At 45.4% G+C, this 27,971-nt stretch overlaps 1 protein-coding gene across 1 annotated transcript in view; it reads left to right on the top strand.

The window, feature by feature from the left end:
* Epb41l4a (erythrocyte membrane protein band 4.1 like 4A) overlaps positions 1-27,971 on the top strand; it is a 209,084-nt gene that overhangs the window by 48,884 nt on the left and 132,229 nt on the right. The window lies entirely within an intron of this gene.

Raw genomic sequence — 27,971 nt, forward strand, 5'->3', positions numbered from 1 at the left:
CGGAGGTTGATTACTGTAAGGCCACGCTGGAAGATGGAAGGAAAGGTGGATGGCTTGCAGCGGAAAGCATCAGACGCTAATCTCCGCAGTGTACCGGGTGTAAGCGGTAGGCAGCCTTTGGGAGTTTTAGTTGGAGGGGCTGCGGGGATTGGTCACTGGCAAGATGCCCTGGGCAGGGAGTGGGAAGTTGCAGGTCCTGGGGTGTGGGGGGGATGTGGGTGACTGGCAACTTGGGGTGTGGGGGGGGACTCGGGTGACTGGTGACTTGGGGTGGGGGGACACGGGTGACTGGCGGCTTGGGGTGTGAGGGGGGACACCGGTGACTGGCGGCTTGAACAGAGAGGCGGTAGTGACACCCCAGGTCCACCCACTGCTCCCATCTGTGGCCTCTGGCCACTCTCAGCTTCTTAGACTTCAGCTTTTGTCTGAAGATCTGCTGCTTCTGTCGTCCCCCTCTCTGTTCTTTTCTGTAAGTATTGTTGTGTTCTAACTTGCCAAAGGTCACAGAGAGAGAAGGGAGACTAGAAGTCGGTCACAGAATGGATAAATAGAATCTGCACCATGGTCCAAAGCATGTTTGAGCCAGGCAGTGGTGGTGCACACCTTTTATCCCAGCACTTGAGAGGCAGAGGCAGAGGCAGGCGGATCTCTGAGTTAGGTCAGTCTGGTCTACAGGGTGAGTTCCAGGACAGCCAGGGCTACACAGAGATACCCTGTCCTCCCCCCCTCCACTTCCCCTTCCCCCATGCTTGGAAGCTTGTGGAACCCGGTGAGAGGTTAAGTAGCACGTTGTGTGTCTCCTTCAGTCCGTCCTTAGAGAAGCCTCAGAGATGATGGCTTTGGCGAACATTTTTTGACTAGCCAGGGAAATGATGACTTGAAATTTTTATTTTTCTAAAATTGAGTGTGTGATGGTTGTAGATTGTGAACATAACATTATAAAGTGTTGGCTGTCTCGCACATTTTTGGTAGTGTGGGTTATGGCCGTCCCGTGTCTGCTCATGAACTCCCCAGTGTGGTGTTGGGATCACCACACCCACGTCTGGACAGACCACACCAGGCTACTGCGGCTCCACGTGGCAGAGGTTTATTGTGGGGGGGAGGGGAGAAGGGGTGACAGAGACAAAGGGGAAAAGAGAAGCAAAAAGGGGCAAAGGTCAGGAAGGGTCTGCCCTTTGTTTTGGCTGTGATGTAATAGTTCGCAGGTAGAGGTGGGAAGTGGATGTATGTGGTTGCCATGGCAACAGATGCATGGGTCCCTGTCCCCTATGGGTGATGGCACTGGGCTTGGAGGCAGTCTGCCAAGCCGGTTCCTGATATCAACACCCAGGATATCATTTTTCATAACAATGAGAACAAATAAGTTTCTTTTAGTTTCTATGTATTAACTCCTAGGCATTTATAATGTCTTTCTCATTTGGGCCCTCTGGTAGGTTAAGAGTAAATAATTTACATACTATTAAAGGATTAGTGATTTAAGAAATGGTAAAGGGTTGTGTCTGCTGACTAAACAATGTCAAATCAGCAGACACTGGCAACCTTAGAAAGAGGGCAACCACAGTGTGACACCATTAATGCTTGGTCATGGCATTAGTAGTAACTTAAAATTACTAATCTTTCATCATTAATGATGTTAATTAATGAACTCTATCAATTTTCTTAATTATTAAATTATCAACTACACTGGATATTTGGAAAATGTGGGGGAGTATTACAAGGCGGGCATGTGGCTCATACTGTAATCCCAGAGGCAGAAACAAGGGGCTTTTGGCAAGTTCAATGTCTCTTTGGGCAACATGATGAAATTATACTAAAAAACAAAATAGGGAGGCAGAGGCAAGTGGGTCTGTGTGGGTCGAGGCCAGCCCAGCCTACATAGGGAGCTCCAGGGTACCCTGACTATGCAGAGACCCTATCTCAAAAAAGCAATTAATCAGACAAACAAAGACAGCCACCCACCGCAAGCATGGGAACGACGGCTAACACTGAAGAACACTTGCTGCTCTTGTAGAGGACGGGGCTTCTTCCACTCCCAGAGACTTCAGCTGCAGGGATCCTGCACCCTCTCTGGCTTCTGCCAGCCGCTGTAGCACATGACACAAATGAACTCACCCAGGCCCACACAACACACACACACACACACACACACACATGAAAATAAATAAGATTATTGTAAATGGATAAAAGGTTGCCCCGTCTCTCTCTCTCTCTCTCTCTCTCTCTCTCTCTCTCTCTCTCTCTGTGTGTGTGTGTGTGTGTGTCTGTGTCTCTCTGTGTGTGTCTATGTCTGTTTGTCTGTCTGTCTGTGCACTCATAACCGTGACCAAGAGTCTCCATGTGTGCACAGTTGGCCTTCAGTATTCCCTGAGGCGTGGTCTCAGATGCTCCTGTCCTGCAGATGTCAAAATCACAGAGACCTCACTTCCTTAGATAAAACAATGCAACATATATTAAATCTATTACAAAGTAAAGACTGTATAGATGGCTGTATTGTTTAAGAACAAATGACAAGAAAAATGTACAGATTTAGTACACAGTCACTTTTTTCTCAAGTATTTTTGTTTTATGTTTTCGATTGGCTGAATCTATTGGAAGAGGCACCTATGTATAGAGAGGGAATCTCTGTCTCTGTCTCTCTGTCTCTCTGTCTCTCTGTCTCTCTCTCTCTCTCTCTCTCTCTCTCTCTGTGTGTGTGTCTGTGTGTGTGTCCCCGTGTGTGCGTCCCTATGTTTTCATTGGCATTCTGTTAAGTAATAATGGGAATGTTTTGTTTTTTTTTGTTGGGTTCTTATATAGATGTACATTTTTCAAAACTCACCAAACTGTTTTTAAGATTTGTATATTTCTCTCTGAAAATTATACTGCAATTGATAGCAGCAGTAAGATGAAAATGAGGCAATAAGATGAAAATCAACCTGCGACCTCAGTATGCAGGGATGACCATTGGTTGGCATTCCTTATGGTCTAATACATTTTAACAACCGAAGTCTTATTTATATAGACTATAGCAGCCTAAAGTTACGTACAGTAGTGTGTGTGTTGTCGTATATTACAGATGTGATGGAGGCAGAGGCAGGAGAATACTGAGATTGTCTGACAAAAACCAATGAGGGTCAAAAATGTTGTTACAGTCTACTTGTAAAAGTTGATATCTTGGCCCAGGCATGGTGGCACACACCTTTTACCCCAGCACTTGAGTGGCAGAAGCAGGGAGGTCTCTGAGTTCAAAGCCAACCTGGTCTTTATAGTGAGTTCCAAGCCAGCCAGGGCTGCATAGTAAAACCCTGCCCCCCAATATATATATATATATAATTTTTGAATGAAAATTTGAATTTCAAAGGTAGACTTTGAAGCATAGTATTTAGAAGTTTTATATATATATATATATATATATGTATATATATATATATTACACTTAGTATATATAATGTATAGACTTGGGGCTGATTCCCATAACTGCCGGCCACATTAGCATCAACCAGAGGACTTGGTTCTCGGAGCTGATATCAGTGGTGGGTACTGTTGCTCAGTCTGAGTTCTCAACCGCTGTGCCTCGTCTCTGTGCCAATTCCTCTCAAGCACACTGAATAAGAAATTCATGTTTGTCCGACTCCTAGGAACCTGGGCATGTTTGAAATTATGAAGCCAAATTTGAACAAGTGTTTTTCCAGGCCCTTTGGGAGAAGAGAATCAATTAATTCTTCAAAGCACTTGAGAGGCCTTAATGGAAACGATGTGGTGGAAGGAAGCGCCGACTCGCGTGCAGCCAGCTGCCCTGCTCAGCTTTTTACTTGTGCTTTGTTTACACAGCAGCTGCTTTCAAGTGGGCTGTGTTCCTGCAGGCCGCGCTCTGAGTACCACACTTGCATGGAAAGTCACGGATGCGTCGTGGGCATCTTCTCCAAAGCCTGCTTAGAGCACAGAGTGTCTCGTGCCAGTCTAGAATGCTCTTTACTTCTGGGTTGTGAGAGGTTTGTTTGTACGTGTGGCCACGCGAAGCCCAGGACTCTCGCTCGCTCGCCCTAGGACTCTGCCTGGTTTGTGTGCTCATCCGCTAAGTGGGAGCTCGCGAGCTCTCCCACTGGGTGCTGGTGGCACTGGCCTTTCCCACCTCTTCAATCCGCCCTCCAGGCTTCCTCAGCCACCTGCTGCTACTTCACTTTACCCAGTGCGGGAAGAATAGACCTCGCTGCCCTCCGCCATGGTGGGGGGGGGGCGGTGCTCACCTGTGTCAGGCTAAACTCTCCTTGACCACGGGCGCGGGGAATGTGGGTGTGACTGAGGAAAAGCCTGGAAGGCTTGCCTGATATCCTGGGAGTTAAAGTGTCATGGGTTAGGCCTGTCCTCAGGACTGCCGGTCAGTCAGGTCTGCAGAGGACTCTGCTGAGCGCAGTGTCTGTGGACACCTGGAGCGGATGCTTTAGATGTGGTGTAGGATAAGGTGAGCTTCCGGAGTCCACAGCTCGGTGGTGAGCAAGAGGAGAGGAGGCAGAATGGAGGGCAGGGAGAAGGGGGGGATGGGAGCTGCTGAGCTGATTGGGCATATCCTCCACAGCAAGCAACCTAATCGCCTCCGTGTTACTCAGTATCTCCTCTTAGATGAGGATAGTAACTTATTAACTTCTTTAAAAGGCCAAGTTTGAAATAGTTTTTAGGTTAGATATTTCCTAACAATGTACTTCTTTTACTGAGTTTAGTTAGTTATTGCCTCCTGGTTTGTGAATTGTCTTGATGTGTTCTGTAGAATAAAATAGTTTTATATACAGATACTGAAACAAAACATCTTTTATTTAGTGTACAAAATTTGGTTTTATTAATATATGGTTTTATAGAAAGCATCCCTTTTTCCAGAGCATATAGTTAAAGGTAAACATGTAAAATCACTTCCTATCAGGACTATTGGATGTTAATCCATAAACAAATGCTTTTAATGTTTTGCCTACTTTGCTCATTTGTGAGGTTATGAGTCTGTATTAGGGAAGTCCTATTATTTGATATTTCAGTTAATAAAATATCCAGTGATTTTGAAAGTCCATTTAATGGTCTCTGCGAGTGATGCAAAAGTTTAGACTGAAAGATACATGTGTGCATGCATGGGTACACGTATGTGCATGGATGGGTACACGTGTGTGCATGCATGGGTACATGTGTGTGCACTTGTATACACAAACACAATGGAATTTGAAATTTATTGCCTGAAGAGTTAATTAGGAGTCAGGTAAGCTCTATTTCTTTTAATTTCAAATAGTGTGGTCAGTAAGTTATTGAATACAGTGAATTATATGTAAGATACAGATATTTGATAAAGATTACTGTATCAATTGTAAATGCGAAGGCTATGTATGTCTTGCTATCATCTGGTGGCCAGTATGAGGCCATAGACTACGGGAAATGGACGACCCTTTACCTGCAGTGTCCACATCGTCTGGGAGCGACATATTTGCTGGTATCCCATCAGATCACATGGGTCAGAAACTGGAGGTGACTGCCCTGGCTGTACTTTATCAGGGCCATCAGAGAGGTTATCTTAGACAAGAGGCAGAAATCCGCGCAGGGCTTCCGCATGGGGCAAGCCTTTCTTCCATTGCTCCCTTATTCTTTATGTGAGTTCGTTTACCTGGGCACGCACTGGTGTGCACATGTGTGTGCAAGCCAGAGGACAACTTTGGGTATTGTCTCTTAGGTATCATTGTTTTCCTTTCCTTTCCTTTTCCTTTTCCTTTTCCTTTTCCTTTTCCTTTTCCTTTTCCTTTCCTTTCCTTTCCTTTTCCTTTCCTTTTCCTTTCCTTTCCTTTTCCTTTTCCTTTCCTTTTCCTTTCCTTTCCTTTCCTTTCTTTTCCTTTTCCTTTTCCTTTTCCTTTTCCTTTTCCTTTTCCTTTTCCTTTTCCTTTTCCTTTCCTTTCCTTTCCTTTCCTTTTCCTTTTTCTTTTTCTTTTTCTTTTTTTGAGACGCTCACCAGCCTGGAGCTCAGTAAGTAGACCAGGCTGGCCAGCCATGAGCCCCAGGGATCCACTTGTTTCCCCTGTACCCATGCTGGGATCACTGCATCCAGCTAGCTGTGTGGACAGGACTCAGGTCTTCATACTTACCGTGCAGGAGGCACCTTACTGAGTCAGCGTCCCAGCCTGTGCCCTCAATTTTATAGTCTTGCTGCTATCCCCACATGTGGAGTGCCTCTTTCCTGGTTTCTCCTGCTGCTGTGAGGACTGGATCTGTGGAGAGCACCCTGGGCCCTCATTGGGAGTTCTGGATTCTAGTCCAGTTCCTTCCATTAGCCTGCTGTGAGGTAACACAGTGACTTAGCTAGGCTAGGCCTTAGTTTTCTCATATGTAAGTCCAAAGAATGAGTCTTGCTTAGTCATAAAGGGATTCTTTTATTAGGTTGAACATGATTTTATTTGTTTTAGGATTTATGCATTTGAGTCTGACAAATTTGACAAATCTACTCTATTGATGACTAACTAGAATTAGTCATCAGATGGTTTACGTTAGCTGTTGTTACCAAAACTTTGGATTTTAATACAAAAGTTTGTCTCATGAATGGAGTCAGTGTGTTTGTTTCTGGGCAGGGGCAGTGCTGACTGGCTGTATCAAGGATCCAGACACTTGGCTTTGAATCCACCGGCGCTGTGATGGTCAGACCTGGTGTAGAACTTGTGTTTATATAGTGAGTGGAATCTCAACCTTTGACCAAGGATCCAGCCACAAATGCTGCTACTGAGTGGTCCCTCCTCTCTTTGCTGGCACCTAAGCTCAGCCGCCAGGCCCTAGCTCTGTCTCCTGTATCATTTCCATATTGCTCATGGCCCCTCCCCATTATCCCTGCCCCTCAGCCCCCATTTGCTTTCCTTGATCTACAAGGTGTTTCTGAGAGCTGTCCATCTTTCTTCTCGAGGTTGGAGGTGCCCTGGGATGGTCTGAAGGTTGACTGGCAGACAGCAGGAAATGCAGAGTGGGTGGATGGATGGGCAGAGGCATTCTGGCAGGGGTTGGCAAACCTTACTGTGAGAGTTGAGTAGTATTTTAGGCATGGTGGGCTGTAAGGTCTAGATTGACACCTATGCCCCTCTGCCTCTGACAATATGTGCAACAACTGATGCCTACCTGCCCCAAGATCTTAGGCAGTGCGCTGGCGTTGGCTGCCAAGTTATGCTTTCTTTCCCAGGCCACACACACAGTCATTGTGTGTGTCAAATCCCAGCAGATGCAGTGGCCCAAAGAAAAAGGCTGGGGAGGGAGTGGCGGTGGGGGAAGGACATTTTCTTTTGTTCACTGCTGATAGAAGATGTCCCTCTGATCTCAGGAAGGTGGAGGAAACCAGACGATCCTTCCCAGGGTGGGCACACAGGTGCTGCGTGTCTGACCAACACAGCCTTGGGCTTGTTCAGGCACAGCTAGAAAGAGCCAGGGCCCAGAGAGCAGCAGGAGCAGGCAGTGGGAGGTAAGAGTTCACAGGAAGACAGGGAGGCTGAAGTTTCCAGCCTGAGGGAAGCTGGGAAGGCGGGATGCTGGGCCAAGCAGGGAAGCCACGCTTTCAGTCTGGTTGGCAGGGAAGGGATGATGAGAAAGGATCTTGAGGAGTGTGAGGAGCTGCAGTTAGTAAAGTTTTCTTTGAACCGTCCGCCGTGGGTAGACTTTCAGGCAGAAGAACTTCGGCCGGTGCCTTAGAAAGGTATCAGATGGCATAGGGAGGGCCAGAGATGGGCAAGAGGAAGCAGAGGGCTTGCCCTGGGGCTGTTTGATGGAGACAGACAGTAGGTCCATGGCTTTGGGGGAGATCCTGCAGGCCCATTAAGCTACCTGAGTTCTCCTTTATCTCCTGTGAAATTTACTTCATGCTAATTTTCCGTGGCTGCTGCTTCCCAGGGTTTCTCTTCCAAGATGGGCGAGGTGGGGTGCTGCGCTCACAGGCCCTTTCATTTATATATTTTAACACTTGAGGTCAAGGGGACTCTTTACCGATCCTGGGATCATGGTCCTTGTACTGTGGCTGGAAAGAGTCACTCAGGAGTTGGCCTTGTGACCTTAGGTCAATGACTGCTTTTCCAAGCCTGCATTTCCTTATCTGTGGACGGAGATGAGTATTACCAGCCTCTCCAGGTCTCTAATCATGACAGGCTCTGCTCAGGAAGTACTTCAGATAAGGCATACCGATTTTAAGGACTCCTGTATGTTTTGGTCTCAGCAGGGACTTAACATCTGGTAACTAATAGCTGTTCAATAAACAATGACTGACAAGGGGAATGTGATTTGGGTAGATTTTTGTGGCTGATGGATGCAGATCCATGTGGTAAATCTGACAGTAATCAGGGACTGTGAATTTAGTGAGGATGAAATTGTGGGATTTCAGAGAATCTCTCTCTCTGTCTCTTTGTCTCTTTGTCTCTTTGTCTCTCTCTCTCTCTCTCTCTCTCTCTCACACACACACAGATTGATTGATTGATTGATTGATTGATTGATTTTGGAAGCTGTAAAATTCCAGGAGGGAAGCTATGGTGCTATTTTCAGAGGCAGAAATGTCCGCGTGCGTTAGCAGCGTTAATAATCAGATGCTCCTGCATCTTCTAGGATTCTTGCCTGACAGGCTCACCAGACAAACACTGAAGGGAATAATTAACGTCAACAATGCGCCTTGTGTTCCAGGTGGAGCGCTAGCTGCTGCCTTTGGGCTCTCAATACCCTTTTGCTAGATCTATAGACAGTGGTTTTTATTGTCTTCCGAGCAAGATTTGTGATCAGACTATAGACTACGAAAGTAAAGGTGCTAATGAAATGATCTTGGTGTCCTAGGGAAGCCACAGCCTTATTTTTTTGGATAAGACCTTGGGAAATGGGAAAGATGCAGACATGATTCAATGTATTCCCATCCCTGCAATTCAAAAAAAATAAATAAATAAAAGTAAATGTCTGACCTTTGTTCATGGGAAATCTGGTCCCCAGGGGCCCAGGCACCAGGACATTGTGCTCCTCTCTGTTCTGTCTCTCACCCTGACTAGCTTTCTAATCTGGCCTTGAATCGATTTAGCGGCAAGCCTCCGTTCAGCCAGATGTTCTGTCCTTGTGCTGACAGTAGTTTAATGGCCACTACAGTAATAAATGTCCGGCAAAGAGTGTTCCAATACTCTGGAGCATTGTGGGAAGGGCAGGCAGCAGGAGCAGGAGGGACAAACCAATTGGCCTTGACTCTTGAAAATTATGAAGGCGATCACTGCCAACCTTGTGTCTCACCGTCTCCAGGTCCACTCACCTGCCAGGGAGCGCGCAGAGAAACTGTGGAGGATGCCTCAGTTCCAAGCTGTTCCCTCCCTGACTTCTTAGCCCATAGCTGTTATGGAGGGAACTTGAGCTTCCTTTGCTGGGCTGATGCAGGGTTCCCATCACCCCACATCCATGCAGTTTGGCTTTACTGTTAATTCTGCCACGGGTTCTTGAACTGCGGCTGTTCACTGCCTTCTAATCCTCCATTGTGTCATGCTCATCTCTTCCTCATCCTTGAGGGACTTTCTCTTCCTGTATCCAAACCTTCCTCATATGTGAAGACGCATTCCTCTGGGAAGCCTTTCTGAAACACAGACAACCTCAAAACGCACCCTGATGGATTCAAACGAGGGGCATGTGGCGTGCCCAGATGGACTCAAGTGGAGGTGTGCCCAGACAGGGTGGCAGGTGCACAGATGTGCAGTGGCTGGGCCCTGGGCATAGGAGAGAAACACCAGCAGTGACAAGGGAGGCCGAGGTTGTGGAGAGAGTTTGGGGATAGGGGTTAGGAACTGGGATTTTTGTCTTTATTATATCAAAGTTCTATTAAGGAATGTAAAAGTCAAATTGCTAAAATACTCTGGCTGCTGTGTGGAGGGAAGAGCAGAAACAGATGCAGGGACAACATTAAGAGACAACTGTGGACGCCGGTCGGTGGTGGCGCACGCCTGTAATCCCAGCACTCTGGGAGGCAGAGGCAGGTGGATTTCTGAGTTCGAGGCCAGCCTGGTCTACAGAGTGAGTTCCAGGACAGCCAGGGCTACACAGAGAAACCCTGTCTTGAAAAAACCAAATCCAAAAAAAAAAAAAAAAAAAAAAAAAAAAAAAAAAAAAAGAGACAATTGTGGGCTGGAGAGATGGCTCAGCAGTTAAGAGCACTGACTGCTTTTCCAGACGTCCTGAGTTCAAATCCCAGCAACCACATGGTGACTCACAGCCATCAGTAATGAGATCTGATGCCCCCTTCTGGTGTGTCTGAAGACAGCTACATTGGACTTATTTATAATAAATAAATCTTTGGGTCAGAGCGAGCAGGGACTGAACAAGCAAGGTTAGCCGGAGGTAAGGGGGGGGGGGGAGGGGGGGTGGGGCCGACCGGAGCAAGCAGAGGTCCTAAATCCAATTCCCAGCAACCACACGAAGGCGCACAACCAGCTGTACAGCTACAGAGTGCTCATATACATAAACTAAATAAGTAAGTCTTAAAAATAAAGAATCGAGAGACAGTTGTATCAACAATCGGGATGTTGTTCAGTGGAATAAGTCAGGCGCAGGGAGATGGACATAGCATGTTTCCCCTCGTATGTACTCTTGATTCTGTGTGTATACACGTGTATTTGTGTGCATGTATGTGTGTGTGTGCCATGGAAATAGGAAAGGGGGCATGAGAAAGGGAGATGAGCTCTTCAGAGGAGAGGGAGGGAAGAGAAGTAATAGAATACATGTGACTTGAAAGCAGAGGAAGGAACTATTTGGGAGGAGTTGGGGACCAGCGTGGGGGAGGGCAGTGTCTGTTTGTCTAGGAGGGAGATGAGTGAGGGCAAAGTCAAATGACATCTGCATGAAGATGCTGTAATAAAACCCATTCCTTTGCTAACTCAACAATAAACTAAAAAAAAAGTCATGTGCAGTTGTAGGGGGTAGAGGGGCATAGCAGAGGGGATGTAGACTCATAGACATTTGTTTCTAGAGACTTGTCAAAAGGATCAAACTGGCTGGCATCACTGGGCCGGATGGGGTGTGTGGAGAATGTGTTTGTAGCCTGGATTGATGGGGTGAAGCCCTGAACTGGAGGTCCCTTCTCATTCATATCCCCCTTCCTTACTGTCTAGACTTGGTGAGAGGGTTTTTTTTGTTTTTTTTTTTGTTTTTTTTTGTTTTTTTTTTTAAGGAAGTGGTAAGCAATATTTTCTGCATTAGTTTCACTTTTCCTGTTAAAATGTAGCAGAAGAATTCTTTTCTTATGAGATGTTCAAGGCGGCCCCTGAGCACCGAGTCTCTCAGTGGCTTTGGGGCTGGGTGGGTGTGGACTCTGGTGCAGATGCCCTGGGTTTGCACCTCGTGTAAACCCTTGTTCTCCTGGGCTCAGTGTAGAGGCTCAGGAGCTGCCAGGACTCCTGCATGTCTGCTTACTGCGCAGCCTCTTGTCGCCTGTAGTGGCCATAGCCATTTTGGTTTTAGGGCATTTTTGGGGGTTGTTTTTTTTTTGTTGTTGTTGTTTTGGTTTTTTTAGGGCACAATAATTTTATGGAAATGAATATGGTTTGGAAGTAAGATTTTACACTAGTCTAGGCCAGGGTTTGGTGAAACATTTTCCAAAGTTGTTTTCTCTCCTGAAGTTTTGCCTTTACCCAGTAGGACATCTAGGACAGGCTGAAACCTGCAGTCTCATTTTCTTGCTGCTTTTGATGCATCTCGGCCCTGCTGCTGACCTGCAGTGGGAGCTGTGCAAGGCTGTTTTAGTATCTCCACAGGGAAAGCTGGAGATGACATGGAGTGACATGTCAAAAGCCTCGCAGATGGCTGGGTGGCCAGAGAGGCACTCATGTGAAAAGAGCGGGTGACCTGCGTATTAGGAAGGTAGAATAAGGCTTGCTGTCAGTGTGTGTGTGTGAGTGTGTGTGTGTGTGTGTGTAACAGAGAGAGACAGAAAGAGACAGAGACAGAAAGAGACAGAGAGAGACACAGAAAGAGACAGAGAGAGACAGAGACAGACAGAGACAGGGAGAGAGACAGAGAGAGACGGTGGGGAGAGAGAGAGAGAGAGAGAGAGAGAGACAGACAGAGAGACAGAGAGACAGAGAGAGATGGGGGGAGAGAGAGAGAGAGAGAGAGAGAGAGAGGCTGACCTTGTGTCTATGTGGAAGAGTATGGCAGAAGGGAGGGCAGGCAATTTCAGAAAGCCACCTTCTCCCTCCCAGCAGAGCCTTTCTGAGTTCAGGGGCTGCACATACAGCGTCCTGTTGTTCCGCTTGTCTGTCAGTGTGTGTATATGTTTCATATTCATCTGCACCCCATCTCCTGGGGCTTGGTGTCACAACCATTATCCGTCCATTGTGAGCCGCCTGCAGCGTCCCATGGCGCCCAGTGGAGCGCTTCCGTAATTGGCTGGTGGGGTCACTGCTCATTGACTTGTGTGTTTTCTCTGCTTCTCCTTCCCTCTCCCTGATATTCCTCTCCCCACCCCCATCCACGCAGCTTCTAGAAGGGAGGCCCTCGGAGAATGGGAAGAATCAGGGGCCGTGCTAAGAAAGGAAACCTGCTCAGTGTGTAGCGTCTCAGCTGGTGGGTCCGTTCCAGGGTGTGATGTACTCTTAGCCTTTTGAGCCATTTAATGCAGAGAGGACGAAAATAGTCCCATGGGTGCTTAGGGGGTGAAAATAGTCCCATGGGTGCTTAGGGGGCTGTCAGGTCCCTGATGATTCCCCCCTTTCTTACTTCTGTAGACACTAGAAACTCAATGGAGCCTTGAGAATTATGAGATATGCTTTAAACTCAGTGCCCACCATTTTCATCTCCTCCCTGTTCTGCATCTTATGTGTGATCTGAGTCTCTCACTGTGCAGTCTACATAGTCTGGAACCTACAATCCTCCAGCCTCAGCATCCCTAGTGCCGAAATTGCAGGTGTGGCCCAGTACCACCTGGGTTGACACTGATCCCTTGATGGTGTAGTGCTCGAGACAGGAGAGGCACAGAAAGCCTTTTGCCATTTACAAATACTCACAAAGCATGCGAGTGGTATTATAAAAGCAAGAATGTGTATCCCGGTAGATTTCTAAAAACACGGTAGATTTCTAAAAAGAAAACTAGCTCCTCACACCTGTCCTGGTTTCACGTGCAGATTCTGACTAGATTTTAAAAAACATCATTTCTGTTACTCCAAACGTGTATCCGTAGGGCAGAAATATAACTTATTATCAGTCAGATGCAAAGCCTACAAAAGATGGAGTGGGCAGAGTTCAGGGCCGGGGGGTGGGGGGTGGGGGGGCAGGGTGGGGGAGAAAATGAGGCTGGGAAAGGAAATTGTGTCCTGATGTTTGAGCGGAAGACAGACTCTGGATGATTCAAGAACATGAACGTCAAACAGGACATCTCTTCCCAGAGTCTTACTCGCTCTCATCAGAGTAAAAACGGACACGTTGTTATTGCATGCCGGACATTTTCACACTCTGAAACAGTACTGACGGTGGTAAACCGGAAGAGGAGCCAGTTCTGAGTGGTCCTCGGGCTGGCAGTGAGTTCGGATGACGGAGCGGCTCCACCATCTGGGATGCTGTGCACTAGGTATGGTACACACCCAAGACTGTTGCTCTGAGACTGGCTTAGAGGAGGAGAAGCAGTAGAGTCCCTGTTCTAGTGTGCTTTCTGTTTCTGTGATAAGCACCGCTGGTCTGGTGACCCAGCGTCAAAACATCTTCCTTGGCTTCTGTACCAACCCAGTGGGCCCAGTTTTGGGTGGCCCTTTACATGTTTTTGAGTGAGACAGGACACCCATTTGAGACTGGATTCTTGGACTGGATCCGTCTTCAATCCTGTAAGAGAGGTAGACATGAAGGGCTCAGGAACTTTCCGGTTCGATTTCTGCTCAGTGGGACTTGGCTTGACTGACGTAGTCATTCTGTCTGCTGTGTTGTTTAAGGACCTGTGAGATGCAGTTCCTTAGTGTGCTTAAAGGCGACTTCCTTTCCTTAAAATAACCATTGTTTTAGACAAAATCACAGGACACGGGGTCGAAATAATATAGAATGTATAGAATAGAGACCGAGTGTTCTTCGTGCTTCGGTGGAATCGGATAACAGTAAGAACTTGCCCAATGCCTGCTGCTTACACGTAACTTCCGCCACATACTGGACATGTGGCTGTGCTACCCCCTCCCACATTTACATGGATGAAATTAAAAATGTGAATTTCCAATAAGAAGGTGAGAGCCTCATTAGCTCCTTTATTTCCTTAAAGATGATTTTAGCGGGGATGGGGGGTGGGAGGGAGGTGGGGGGGTAGGGTGGCTCATGCCTTTAAACCCAGTGCTCAGGAGGCAGGCAGATCTGAGTTCAAGGTCAACCTGGTCTACAGAGTAAGTTCCAGGACAGCCAGGTCGACAGAGAGAATCCCAGTCTTGAAAAACAAACAAACAAACAAAACAAAACAATGAAATAATAAAAAAATATATTAAAAAAGAGGACTTTAGGAAATTAATGGCATGTGCTTTCAGTGCTGCTCTCAATCCTGAGAAGCCTGTTAGCCATGAAATGGAGCATGACTGTGTGCGCATGCGCGCTTCCAGCATTTAATGGTAGAGATGAGACTGGAACTGTCTATGTGGTGCCTTATGCTTTTAAAGAGAGGTTCCAGGTCTGTTTTAGTTGATATTCCAAGACAGCCTGTGATGTGGGTTGGACAGGGGTTATTAATTCCTCTTGCAAATAAGGACACTGCGTATGAAAGTGATTTTAGCCAACTTACTGAAGGTCACATAGCCTCACATAGACCTGTAAGGGAGCCAGGGACCCTGCCTCTTATTTGGTGTGGCAGGACACCACATGGGCCACTCTCTGCCTTTTGTGTTCAGCTGAGGAGAGGATGAGAGAACAGAACAGAGTGTTTTTCCTCTAGAGTGATAGGTTTGCTCACAACTGTCTACACTCCTTTTCCTGTTAAGAACAACACTGACTTCATTTTCAGGACAAGTCCCTGGGATGCGAGGTGTATTTCAGGTCACTAGACAGATTAATCAGGAAGAGCAAAGATGTCAGTTGTGAGGGGCAGTGAATTGGATGTGGGAACTGTGGATCTCAGCATCTCCATTGTTCAAAATGATCACTGGGTCTTAGGTGCTCTGTGGCATTAAAGATGAGGATGCAGCATTAGAGAAGACAGCGGCTTTTCCAGTTCCCCCAGCAAGTGAACTTCAGAACCAGGACGGAGCAGGCAAGGCCTGTAATAATGTAGTTAGTAATCAGAACTGGGACCGTCCTGTTTCTAACTCGGGAAATCTGAGGTTCCAAAACCTGTGATTTAGGAGTTGGTGATTCACATTATAGCATGATTCATGATGTCTGCTGTAGATTCTTACAAGCACCATTGTGTTTTCTTCTGATGCATTAACTGTTTAACTGAAGATTGTAACTAAAATTAACGGTTTTATTAGGCCTTTGGCTATTTGAGGATTCGTGAGTAGCTTCCAAATTTTCAGACATGAAAAAGTAAGTGAATTATAAAATTGTAGAGACATGGATTTTCTTTCCTCACGACTTTTCAGCTGAACATCAGGTGTTTACAGGTTCAAACTGAATGGCTTCTTCTATTGTATGTCAATCATTTTATTATCTACATTAATCCTATAAAATGATGCATTTCACTCAGACATATGCAAACATATATAAAATACACTCCGATCCTATTCAAACACCCATTGTCATCAGTTACTCTCAACCACCCCCCATGCCCTTTCTTCTCTAATAGAACATTTTTTCTTTTTAAAGGTTATTTCTTTTATTTTTGAGATTATAATTACATCACTTCTCCCTTCCCCTCCTTCCCTTCAAACTATCCCCACATTCCCTTCTTGCTCTCTCTCAACTTCATGGCCTCTCTTTTCATCAATTGTTGTTACATAGATGCATTAAGTATATACATATAACTTCCTACATACATGAACAGATGATATTATTCATATGTATGTGTTCAGGGCTGATCATTTGGTGTGCTCTTCCCCGAGGAAGACTCTTTAGAGTTCTTTAGTTGCCTATAGTTGCGTGTGCAGTTCCCCTGTAGTTCCTCATGTTCTCCCCCCACCCCCATGATGGTAGCATGCCTCTTGTCTTTCAGCTCACGTTTAGCTAGTCATGTTGGTGACACTTTATGGGTGCAGCTTCTGACATCACTAGGAGACACTGTCTCACAGCAAACTCCTCGATCGGTCCTCTGGCTCTGAACAACCTTTCTGTCCCCTCTTCCTCAATATCCTCTGAGCCTTATGTGCAATAGTTGTTTTGCGCATGTGTGCATTGGGCGGGCTCCATAACTCTGCATTTTGGTTGTCTGTGGTTTTCTCTAATGGTCTCTGTCTGTTACAAAGAGACATTTTCTTGATGAGCAGAGAGCAGTGCAGTTATCTGTGGCTATAAGGACAAATATTTAGAAGTAGTTAGGGTTGTGCTGGTTCAGTAAAGTAGAGGTTGTGGTTCTCCTCCAAGACTCATGACTTCACCAGCTCTGGATAGTTGGCTAGGTCTCCAGTACCAGGCAAGCATGGTTTCCCTCTTGCTCAGTGGGACTTGAAAGACATTTTAAAGCAAGTGGCTTGACGCCGAGTAGCAGGGAGAAAACGCTTCTGGATTCCACTCTGATTATTGATTGACTCTGGGGTCTATTTAAGTCAGATCCATTTCACTGTGGGACAACATCCACAATCACTTTATTTGCCAAGAAATAGTTTACAATATAACCAATGGAGAGGGGTTATCTGTATGCCACCCCCTATTGTCCAGAAACACAACCCTTTATTCATAATACTGTGTTTTAGAAAATGTCGGGGTCTGCCAAGGTCATTTCACCTTTGTCTTCCCCGAGACTGTATAGCATCTTTTTAAGGGACTGCAATTTGTCTGAATTTTCTGAACAGAAAAAGAGATGCAGGAGAATTAAAGTAAATTCATGATTGAGATATCACGCGATGCAAACTCTCAGAAACCTGGGAGATGTGAAGGGCGGTTGCCTGGGCATTGGGGTCCTGCCCACCCTCCTGTCTTTCCTTTGTCCTCCTCTTCATTATTCAGGGTAATCCACTGACTATTTACTACAAACCAGGTGTTTGTATCTATAGCCAAAATTCGTGGTTTGCAGTCTTGGGGCTTTTTGTTTTGGTTTTGGTTTTTAATTAATTAATTAATTAATTACTTAATTAATTAATTAATTAATTGGTTTTTCGAGACAGGGTTTCTCTGTGTAGCCCTGGCTGTCCTGGAACTCACTCTGTAGACCAGGCTGGCCTCGAACTCAGAAATCTGCCTGCCTCTGCCTCCCAAGTGCTGGGATTACAGGCGTGCGCCACCACCGCCCGGCTCGTGGTTTGCAGTCTTATCACAGGAGAAACAAAAGTCTTGCTGTATAGGTGTGGGTAAGTTTGAAATTGTTATATTCTTAGAAACAGTGCTGAGAACTATCTTATAGAACCAGTGAATTTAAACATGAGGTGTTTCTTGTTTTTAAAAGCATTGACTACTGAGCATTTTCAGTTTTGTTTTCTTGAACAATACTTACTCTAATTATTCTGAGGAGAAACACGGTTCTTCTGAGTCTTAACATTCATGGGAAAGAGCAAGGGTAGGAGACCAGGCCTTGCTTCCTCTGCACGGTATCACGTTTAGTTCCATGGCACTCCAAGTCACTCAGCCAACTTTCCTCAGCCATAGTTCCCTTATTTAAGAACAGGGGCTACTGGTGCCGTGCACCATCCAGTTGTTAGATGTCACGAAAGCCCAGCACAGCGCGCAGTAGGTGCTCAGGGCTGGGTCATGGGGTGAATACTGGTCCGTGATGATGTCATCGCCTTTTGTCTTTGAAGAGTTTTGCTTGAATGTAGAATGCACATGGCATGGATGTGTAATCACCCTTAGCAGTTTGGCTGAGTGGGAATGGATGCAAAGGCGAGCTGACGAGTTCGGCAGAGCTGTCACATTTACAGCCCTTCCAGACGCTCTAAAGTAAACGGAAAAGCCACGCTGGACTGAGGTCTTATCCGCAGAGGATGGTGGACTAAGAACGTTGCAGATTTTAACTTTATTCTAGCAGCGTTCTTTCCTTTCTGTGCCTCTCCAGAAATGTGAGATGAAATCAAGTACTTTATTTTGTTTTCCTTGGCCCATGATTCTCGACAGGGTGTATTGCTTTTTTGTGAACCTGGGAGACTCTGTTTGAAGGGGCTTCAGGAAAGAGGTGTGTGTTGTGATTGCATGCGCCTCTTGGAAGCCCCTTGATAGGCCTGTGATGAATTTTTGTCCTGGATATAAGGCTCGGTATTCCTTCCAGGTGGGTTGTGGGGTGTTAGAGACTGATCAGGTGACCAGGGGGTGACAGTGCTGGCAGAAGGACAAACTTATTTTTAAACTCTTCACTCTACGGCTTTCTTCAGGCCTTTCCTCACCAGAGAAGAACCTTTATATAGACCAGGCATCCCATTCCACATACGTGGCCTGGAGTTTCTACAGTAGTACAGTATCTACTGCGATATGATTTTAATACTTTGCTTTTGTGTTTTTGTTTTCCTATAAATCTGGAGACCAAACCCAGGTCTCTGAGCGTGCTTGACCACTCTATCAGTGATGTTCTTCTATTGTGATTTCAAAGCCCCTTTTCCTGGGTGGAAAATATACTCTGAGCCTTCGTTTGGCTGTGGTGCATTAGAGCCAGGGCACAGAGGTAAGTAGAAGCAGAAGTAGGGTGTTATAAACAGTTTTTAAGTAGCTGAACAGGGCCAGCAAGATGGTGAATGCAGGGCAAAGGTACTTTTTGCAAAGGCGGGTGTGTTAGTTGCTTCTTGTTGTGATAAAATACCCTGACCAGATGACTACGGCTCCAGAGGGAGTCCACAGTGACAGAGGACGCATTGCAGCACGAGGCTGGAGCACGAGGCTGGAGCACGAGGCTGGAGCACGAGGCTGGAGCACGAGGCTGGAGCACGAGGCTGGAGCACGAGGCTAGTTGGCCACATTTTATCACAAAGAAACTGAGAGCAGAGCAGAAGGGGGAAAAGGCTATAAACTCTCTGACCCCGTGTGACTTGTTTCCTCCAGGAAGGCTCTGCCTCCTAAAGTTCTGTACTATCCCCTAACAGCAGCATAAGCTGTGGACCAGGTGTTTAGATACATGAGCCTGTGGGGGATCTTCCTCATTTAAACCACCATGTCTGGTAACCTGAGTTGGTCCTCAGAATCTACCTATCTTAGTTAGGGTTTTACTTTTGTGAACAGACATCATGACCAAGGCAACTCTTAAAAGGACAACATTTAATTGGGGCTGGCTTACAGGGTCAGAAGTTCAGTCTATTATCAAGGTGGGAGCATGGCAGTGTCCAGGCAGGAATGGTGCAGGAGGAGCTGAGAATTCTCTGTCTTCATCTGAAGGCTGCTAGCAGAATACTGGCTTTCAGGCAGCTAGAATGAAGGTCATACAGCCTACACCCACAGGGCCACACCTACTCCAACAGGGGCACACCTTCTAATAGTGCCACTCCCTGGGCCAAGCATTTACAAACCATCACACCACGTAAAGACAGAAGAAGAGAACCAACTCCACAAAGTTGGTTCAGATCTGCACATTCTCTGACCTCTACATGCCCACTATGTGGGCACGCTTCCCCCACAATGTGTACACACACACACACACACACACACACACACACACAGAGAGAGAGAGAGAGAGAGAGAGAGAGAGAGAGAGAGAGAGAGAGAGAGAATAAATTTAAAAGTAGCTGAACAGTGGCCATGGTGAGCTGTGCTCTAATTTAGGAGAGAGCATTTTGCCAACAACACAGATAATAGCACAGTACTATTTATAATAAAGCAGTTGGAGGTTCTCTGTCCGTAGAGAGCATGCCTCTGCCTCTTTTGACTCCTCTGCAGAAATGAGCTTTAGATTATGAAATGCCACAAGGAATGTGACTTTGTATAAATTACTCAGGCATTGTGTTACTGCAGGGAAGGTGGGAAGAGACGCAGGCTGGGAGCAAGGCTTTTTGAAACCATGTCCTCATGGGCATTTCCAATGCATTTCTGACTGCCCAGTGCCCTTTGACCTTCCCTCTGGGAGCTGTGAGTGTCCGACTTTTGTCAATTACAATTATTCTAGTCAAGTTGTCTTTCAAGTTTTGACCCCAGACCTTTTGGACTGTCTGTCCCCTTACCATCTTTAATATAAGACTAGCTCTGTAGTAGTGTCTCTTTTGTATCTGTCCTGCTTCTAAGCAAGACCACAGAGACCCTAGAGGCTCTGCTACCCAAGGTCCCTGAAGCCTTTCAGGAAACAGGAGGTTGGTTTCCTATAGCAAAGTCAGTGTTACTGTGGGTGCCACTTCTGATGTCGACATTGTCATTGAATGAGTGTAGTCCCAGGGTGCCTCAGATTGCTGAAAGAGCCAGAATGGAGTCCTCCCTCCCCAGTCTTCCCTGTGAGCCACTGTGAGCCACTGAATGAAACTGTTTATGGGTGTGTGTGTGTGTGTGTGTGTGTGAGTGTGCATTGTTGGGGAGAATGCCTCATGCATGCTTGATAGACAGCCTGTCTTTAACACACCAGTGAAAATAAACACTAGGAAAGCAACAAACACTGCCTGTGCACAGACCCTGGGCACAGCCTGTCTTCCAGCCTCACTGCCTCTGGGCCCTTCCTTCTTTTGAGAGGTCACCTGCCTGCCTAGGCTGTGTACGATGCCCCAGGAGGGAAACATACTCTTCAGACTCAGTCAGTCCCCTTTCCCCTGCTGCTGCAGTTTTAAAGCATTGACCTTTGTAGAAAAGATAGCTACTGAAATGATTTGAGTGGAATGTTTTCTTCAGTCACGCTGGGGTGGTAAATGTTAAAGGAGGAGCTATAATGTGCTATCTAGAATTTCAGGGGAATCTTGTGTTTTGCTGAGGGAACGAATATAGATGATTCATTGGGGGGGCATTCACAGCCCTCTCTTCTTATTTTTCTGATACAGCCTTCCTCCTCCCTGATCCCTTAAGGAAGGACAAAAGGACTGGGGCTTGGGCAGAGGCTGGAAGAAGGTGCATGTTAGAGCACGTTGCAGGGTGTCCAGAATGGGGGGGGGGGAGTGGTGCTGGTACTTTTGAGAAGCCAATTAAGAAACGAGGAAAGATTTTATTTAACTTGATTTTAAAATAATTTTGGTCTTATAGAAGAGCTGAAGGAATAATGTGAAATACTCTTCACAACAGGTATAATTGTTAGAGTTTTAGGACTCCACACACCCTCCCCAATGGGCATAATGTTTTATCCTGATTTTTCTCTTGTGCAAAAAAAAATTGTGGGCTGGAAGCATGAAACCATTGTCTCTGAGTGTTTTATGACATGATGTCCACAAGCCGGGCCCATGGCACATTCAGGGCACAACTATCATTGTCACGAGACCACAGCACCCAGTCCACAGACCCAGGCTGTGTCAGTCTTGCCCTTTGGACCAAAATGAGATCACCTAGGATGCCCTGTTATGTATCCATATTTTTCTGAGGCCTCTTCAATCAATGACTTGGTCCCTTAGTGGCCATACTCTCTGGAAGAGGGCTGGGTGTGTCACATGGTGGTGTGCTTAGGGGCTGGGTGTGTCACATGGTGGTGTGCTTGGGGCTGGGTGTGTCACATGGTGGTGTGCTTAGGGGCTGGGTATGTCTAATGCTTCCTGCTTGTTATATTTTTATGCTTTCTTCTTTAACACAGTTTTTTCCTGTTGAGTGTTGTCTTAGTCAGGGTTTCTATGCCTGCACAAAACATCTAACCAAGAAGCAAGTTGGGAAGGAAAGGGTTTATTGAGCTTACACTTCCACATTGCTGTTCATCACTAAAGGAAGTCAGGACTGGAACTCAAGCAGGTCAGGAAGCAGGAGCTGATGCAGAGGCCATGAAGGGATGTTTCTTACTGGCTTGCTTTCCCTGGCTTGCTCAGCCTGCTCTCTTATAGAACCCAAGACTACCAGCCCAGGGATGGCACCACCCACAATGGGCCCTCACCCCTTGATCATTAATTGAGAAAATGCCCCACAGCTGAATCTCATGGAGGCACTTCCCCAACTGAAGCTCCTTTCTCTGTGATAACTCCAGCCTGTGTCAAGTTGACACACAAAACCAGCCAGTACAAGTGTTAAATGGGAAGTCAAAGAGTTGATAGTGTTTTGTGTGAGAATTGGCTCTCCTATGTGGATATCTGTCAGGCAGACAGCACTCAGGGCTTTGCAGTAGTCTGGTGACCTAGTGGTTTAGCATATAGTTGTATAACAAACCTCTGATGTGGTGAGTGAACTGTGGGTGAACAGTAGTCATTACCTTCCATGACTGGTAGGGCAGGAAGGCCTAACGCTGATGGCTATCCTTGATGGCCTTCTTCAGTCTGGGAGCTTTAGATGTCTTTATCCACATGCTCAGGGCCTGTGAAGGAGCCCCACCCACCTCTGTATTTTCCTAGCCTAGTAGCAAGGTAGGACTTAAAAAAAAGATTTATTTTATAGTGTACATATGTATATGTATGTGTATGTGTATACTGTAGCTGTCTTCAGACACACCAGAAGAGGGTGTCAGATCCCATTACGGATGTTTGTGAGCCACCATGTGGTTTCTGGGATTTGAACTCATGACCTCTGGAAGATCAGTCAGTGCTCTTAACCACTGATCCATCTCTCCAGCCTCTAGGACTTCTTTTTATGGCAGCTTAGGTCTCTGTGAGGGACCTGCAGCTAGAGCAGATAGATGCAATATAGTTTGTGCAGAACGCATGTGTGATGGTAGCCATAGGCTAGCCCAGGAAGAAAGGAAGACAGAGTCCACCTCATGATGGCAGAGATTGAAAAGTTCGCAGCAGCTGGGCGGTGGTGGCACACGCCTGTTAATCCCAGCACTCTGGGAGGCAGAGGCAGGTGGATTTCTGAGTTCGAGGCCAGCCTGGTCTACAGAGTGAGTTCCAGGATAGCCAGGGCTACACAGAGAAACCCTGTCTCGAAAAAACCAAATCCACTCCCCCCCCCAAAAAAAAACCAAAAAGAAAAAGAAAGAAAGAAAGAAAAGTTCTCAGCAATCTTTATTACAGCACAGCTTGAAACAATTATGATTAGAAGATGAATGGTTTTGTACATGCTCTTCCTAAACCCTTCATATAAAAACTAGAATGTGATTCTCATGCCTTCTCCTGGGCTCTTTTCCTTCTGTTGGTTTGTTTAGTCTCATTTAGATGTGATAGCTTTGGTTTTTATCTTGTTATATTTTGCTTTATTCCTCTCTCTCAGGAACCTGTCTTCTTTTTCTAGTGAGAGACAGAAAGCGGGCGGACCCAGCTGAGAGGGAAGGTGGGAGGAAGTGCCAGGCTGGGGAGCAGTGGACTCCCCATCCTCAGGATTTCTTATATCATGGAAAAGTCTATTTTGAATAAGAGAAAAATAGATATATAAAATAATAGGATGTTAGCTGTGTTGGAATGAATTTAGTATTGCTAGTATTAACAACAGTGCACTTAAAGATTATGAGATGTCTTTAAAATTCAAACTAGACTTCATTTAAATAACCACATGTAATTTTTCTGGTTTTGTTTTTGGGGTTGTTTTATTTTGTGACAAGATCTCGTGCTGTAGCCTAGGGTGGTCCAGCGTCACTGGGCGGCCTGATATAGCATCACACTTAGGGCAGTCCGCTGGTCTCGGGCTTCTAGGTGCTGGGATTACAGGAGTGAGCCACCATGCCTGGCCTGAAATAACTTTTAAGAGGATGTATCTGCCAAATATCGACTGTTGGCTTATTCCATGTTTTCATGCTTTGTGAGGCTTGTGGGAAACAGTCATCTGGATGTTTTAGAAATTTAAAACAAGCTTATCAATGAGTTTTCAAAGATTTTGGGTAAATAGAGGCTATTTTCTTAAACAAATAAAATAGAGACTGAGGATGTTGTAGCCCACACTTGTCATCTTGGGACTCACAGATTCTAGGCCACAGAGAGACCCTGTCTTATAAACAGAAAAACTAAAAAGGCTGTGATACAACAGTGTCTCTTTTCTTGTCTCCATTCTGTAAAAAATACAATGAACCACACTGAGTTTCTGAAACATTTCTATCTCCTAGTATTCAGAAACTTTTGTAATTTAAAAGCCAATTCATAAAACCTTGTTGGATATCATAAAGTCAGATTTATAGAAGAGTTAACAGAAGTCACTGAGGGCTGATTAATCACCATCCTTAAATCCCTCTGGAGTCAAACTCTGTTTGTCATAACAAGGACATGTACAGGTACAGGTACAGTTTTAGTAACTAAACTATAGATTTCTTCTGGATTTTAATGTCCCCCCTTCCAACATAATTTGCTTACTTATTTTTGGTTTTTTGAGACAGGGTTTCTCTGTTTAGCCCTGGCTGTTCTGGAACTCACTCTATAGACCAGGCTGGCCTTGTACGCACAGAGATCTGACTGCTTTCACCTCCCTCCATGCCTAGGCTGTGGGACCCACGAGCTGCACATTTTGCATCCATCCTTCCTAAGGACTAAGATGCTCATTTCCAATGGCTTTTACCAAGTGAAAGTATGTGAAAACGCCTAGCATCAGGAGTGATTTGCTCTTGTTTGTTCTGTTTTTTGTCTTACTGTAATTTGAAGTAGAGAGAAAGGATGAGTTAAGCGGAGGAACCGTTAGAAAGGACAGAGCCAGGCTGGGAGGAAAACAAATCAAGTCCATTGTCTACAAAGATGGCAGCCTCTGCTTCTTCCAGTCCCTCAGTGTATGCCCGCCATCCATGCCTCCTGTCAAGAAGAGTCTATTCTTGTTCTTTTCCCTTCTGGGGAGACCTTAAGGATTCTTTTAATCAACAGAACACAGCTAGACAGATGCTGGGTAGTTTGGGTCTGTGTTCTCTGAGCCCTGGCTGACCTCAGAATGAGATCTCTTGCTGGAGACATAAGGTGCAGGGAGAGGCTGGGCCAGCCCTCCCATTCTGCCCACTTCAGGTGACTTGTGAGTGAGGTCACACAGGGCCCTTCTTCAACACAGTGAACAAACACCAGCTGTCCTGAGCTCTGGCCAAATTTAAACCTCAAGCAAATGATTGCTGTTGTGAGCTGCTAAGTTTGGGGGTTGGTACATACTAATAAATAGCTAAAACTCTAAAGACAGAGAAAAGTTTGTCCCAACTTTATCAGCATACACAAATTGTATATGGGGGGAAAACAGCTCAAAAGAAAAGCATATTTTTTCATGATAAAGGGTATTTTTTAGTAAGTGGATGTGAAGATGGCGCTTACTTAAAACCATCACAAGCTACTTGTCTTGCTTCCCTGAGAGGAGACCCTACTGGTGCCTGAGCTATTCTTCCTCCAAGTCCCTACATACCTTACCCTCCTGGGCCTATGCTAAGATACTTAATATGATTTATGTTTTCCAAGAGAATGGGAAATCCCTTTGTTCAAAATATTAAATGAAGGCGGAGTAAGTTTTACAGGCATAGCGGTGAAGACGACTCTGCTGGGCCCATTCCCCTGTGCAAAGCACAAGCTGTCTTGATCGCAATAGTTATCATTCTGTGTGGCTGGCCGAAACCTGCCTTTCTGGTTTGTAAAGTTGCACTAATCTGCAAAGCTGTTATTACTCATTGGAGGGATCCTTTGTTCTGGCTAAAAGGTATTTCCAAATCAGTTTGTTCTCCTCGAGAGTTGTCCCCTAAGACTGCATCTGAGTCAGTAGAAACTGTTGTTTCCAGAAAGTTGTTGGTATGAAAACAGCCTGTCTCCCTTTGCCGAGTTAGGCGGCACACAGGTCACAATCCAGAGATGCCACAGGCAGTGCTCAATTTAAAGGCAAATGAGTGTGCTGTGACACACTCTTTTCTGAGTCACATAGGGACGACACTTCCCTTGTTTGCTTAACTGTCTTAAGCCTAGTCTTCTTTGTTTGCTTCATGTTTGCTTAACTGTCTTATTTCTAGTCTTCTCTGTTTTTTCTTAATGTTGGAACACCGAATTCTTGTCGGATGTACCGTATTGCATGGAAAAATTATACCTCTCTACATAGTATAAGTAATTTAATTTCAGGATCCTCTACTTTTTTTAGTATCATGAATTTCAAACATAAGATGCTGATTTTTTTTAAATTGTGCTTTAAAATTCTGAGTCTCTTGGAACTATATATCACCCAAACAAAGGGGAAATTATTAATTAAACTGAATTGAACTGATTTTGTTCATCTGATGTAGCAGATGAACATTTCTTATCATCCTAAGTCTGATTGACTCAGGAAAAATGGAAGCTTCGTAAGATATGAGAAAAAAAAGTCTGAATTTTTATTTATTTCTGTTCTTCAATTGTTCATTAGCTTGTAGTGAACTTTTAAGGTATCGTGCAGGTATAAATTATTAGATTATTCAGAGAGGAAGTAGATTATAGGAGCTAGCACCTCCTTTCCAACCATCTAGACTCTATTGCTTCTCAGCTTCTTGGATAAAGTCCAGTGTAAAATCTTTACATATTAGCAGAATAAAGAAGTAACAGGTGACCTTAATAAAGCTCAAATAGATTGAGAGACGGACAAAACCAGGAGACTTTGTTGATCCAGGGGATGGTTCTAACAAAGCTGAGATCTTAAAGCATAAGGAACAGAAGCATCTTAAGGTGAAGGGAACGTGGCCATTGGGGGAGAACCCTTTAAGTGGGGAGAATTCCTTTCCTGATACTTGAATTCTTATTCAATACTGTTGCTAGGGTCTCACTAATGGAAGTCGATTATTAGAGACAAAATTTTGTTTATCTGCTTAGAAACTTCTTCAGCGTGTTGCTAGGTGGCTACGATTATATCTTCCGTGGCTTCTGGATTTCTCTTAGAAATGGCAGCAATCCTGACTGCGCTCTTATGCCTGTCTTCTGCTAAGGGCCGGAAGGAGGGAGGAGGTGAGCTCTTCTTAAATTTCAAGTGACACTAACAGTCTGATTCAGAGTTGAAGGGCTCGCCTGGAGGCTTGCTGGACCTCAGCATCCACAGTGGTGGCTAATGATGACTTTGACTGCTGGGAAGGGCTCAAGAAGGATTCAGATTAAGAAGTCCTGAAGTAATTTAAAGGAGAATAAAGCGACAGCTGCTAAGTTCCCATCTTGTCCGTTACCATTTCTTTACTTAACACCCCAGCAGACGGACGACACGTGTGTAACAGGGTGGCCTCAGTGAGCAGAGCAGAGCAGTGCCTTGCCTGTGTGGCTGCACCTTGGGTTTTTAAAGATATCTTACAGAAGAAATATGTGAAAATCAGGTCTCTCCTTCTCTTCCTTCAGAAGCCACTTTAAGAAGATTTTCTTTTTTTCTTCTTAGTCACTGCTTCTCTTTAGTGTCTCTAGGGTTTGATACCAGACAGGGCCTTCCCTCCCCACAGGCCTGTGCACCGTGCCTCTTCCTCTCCTCTGATGCCTTTTAGTTCACCATTCCCCATCTTCAAGGGAGTAATAATGTGGGGCTGGGGTGTAAGCTCAGGTTTGAGCCACAGTCCCAATAAAAAATCCTGAGTGTGGTAGCACAGGCCTATGGCTCCAGCAGTGTATAGGATGGAGAAAGTGTGGGATTAGAATGTTTTATTAATTTATGTACTTTGCATCCAGATCGCTGTGACCCCATACCACCCTGTCCCATCCTCACACCCTAGGGATTAAAATTTTAAAGTCATTTCTAATCAGCATATCACGTTCAAGGCTAACCTGGGCTATGTGAAATTGGGGGGAACAGACAGGAAGAAGAGGGTCCTAAGCAGACTTGCTATCCCTGAGCTGTATCCCCCAGTCCTGTGGGTTTTTAAAAAAGAATTATTTATTATTAATAAAAAGAATAAATATGGCAATAATCCATATTGTTTTGGGAACCTTATATTTCTCTGAATTACAGCTCAAAGGGCAGTTTCTTTTTTTAAATATTTATTTTATTTGTATGAGTATACTGTAGTTGTCTTTAGACACACCAGAAGAGGGCATCAGATCTCATTAGGGATG

Source organism: Apodemus sylvaticus, chromosome 13, assembly GCF_947179515.1.
Source record: "Apodemus sylvaticus chromosome 13, mApoSyl1.1, whole genome shotgun sequence".
Classification (NCBI taxonomy): Eukaryota; Metazoa; Chordata; class Mammalia; order Rodentia; family Muridae; genus Apodemus; species Apodemus sylvaticus.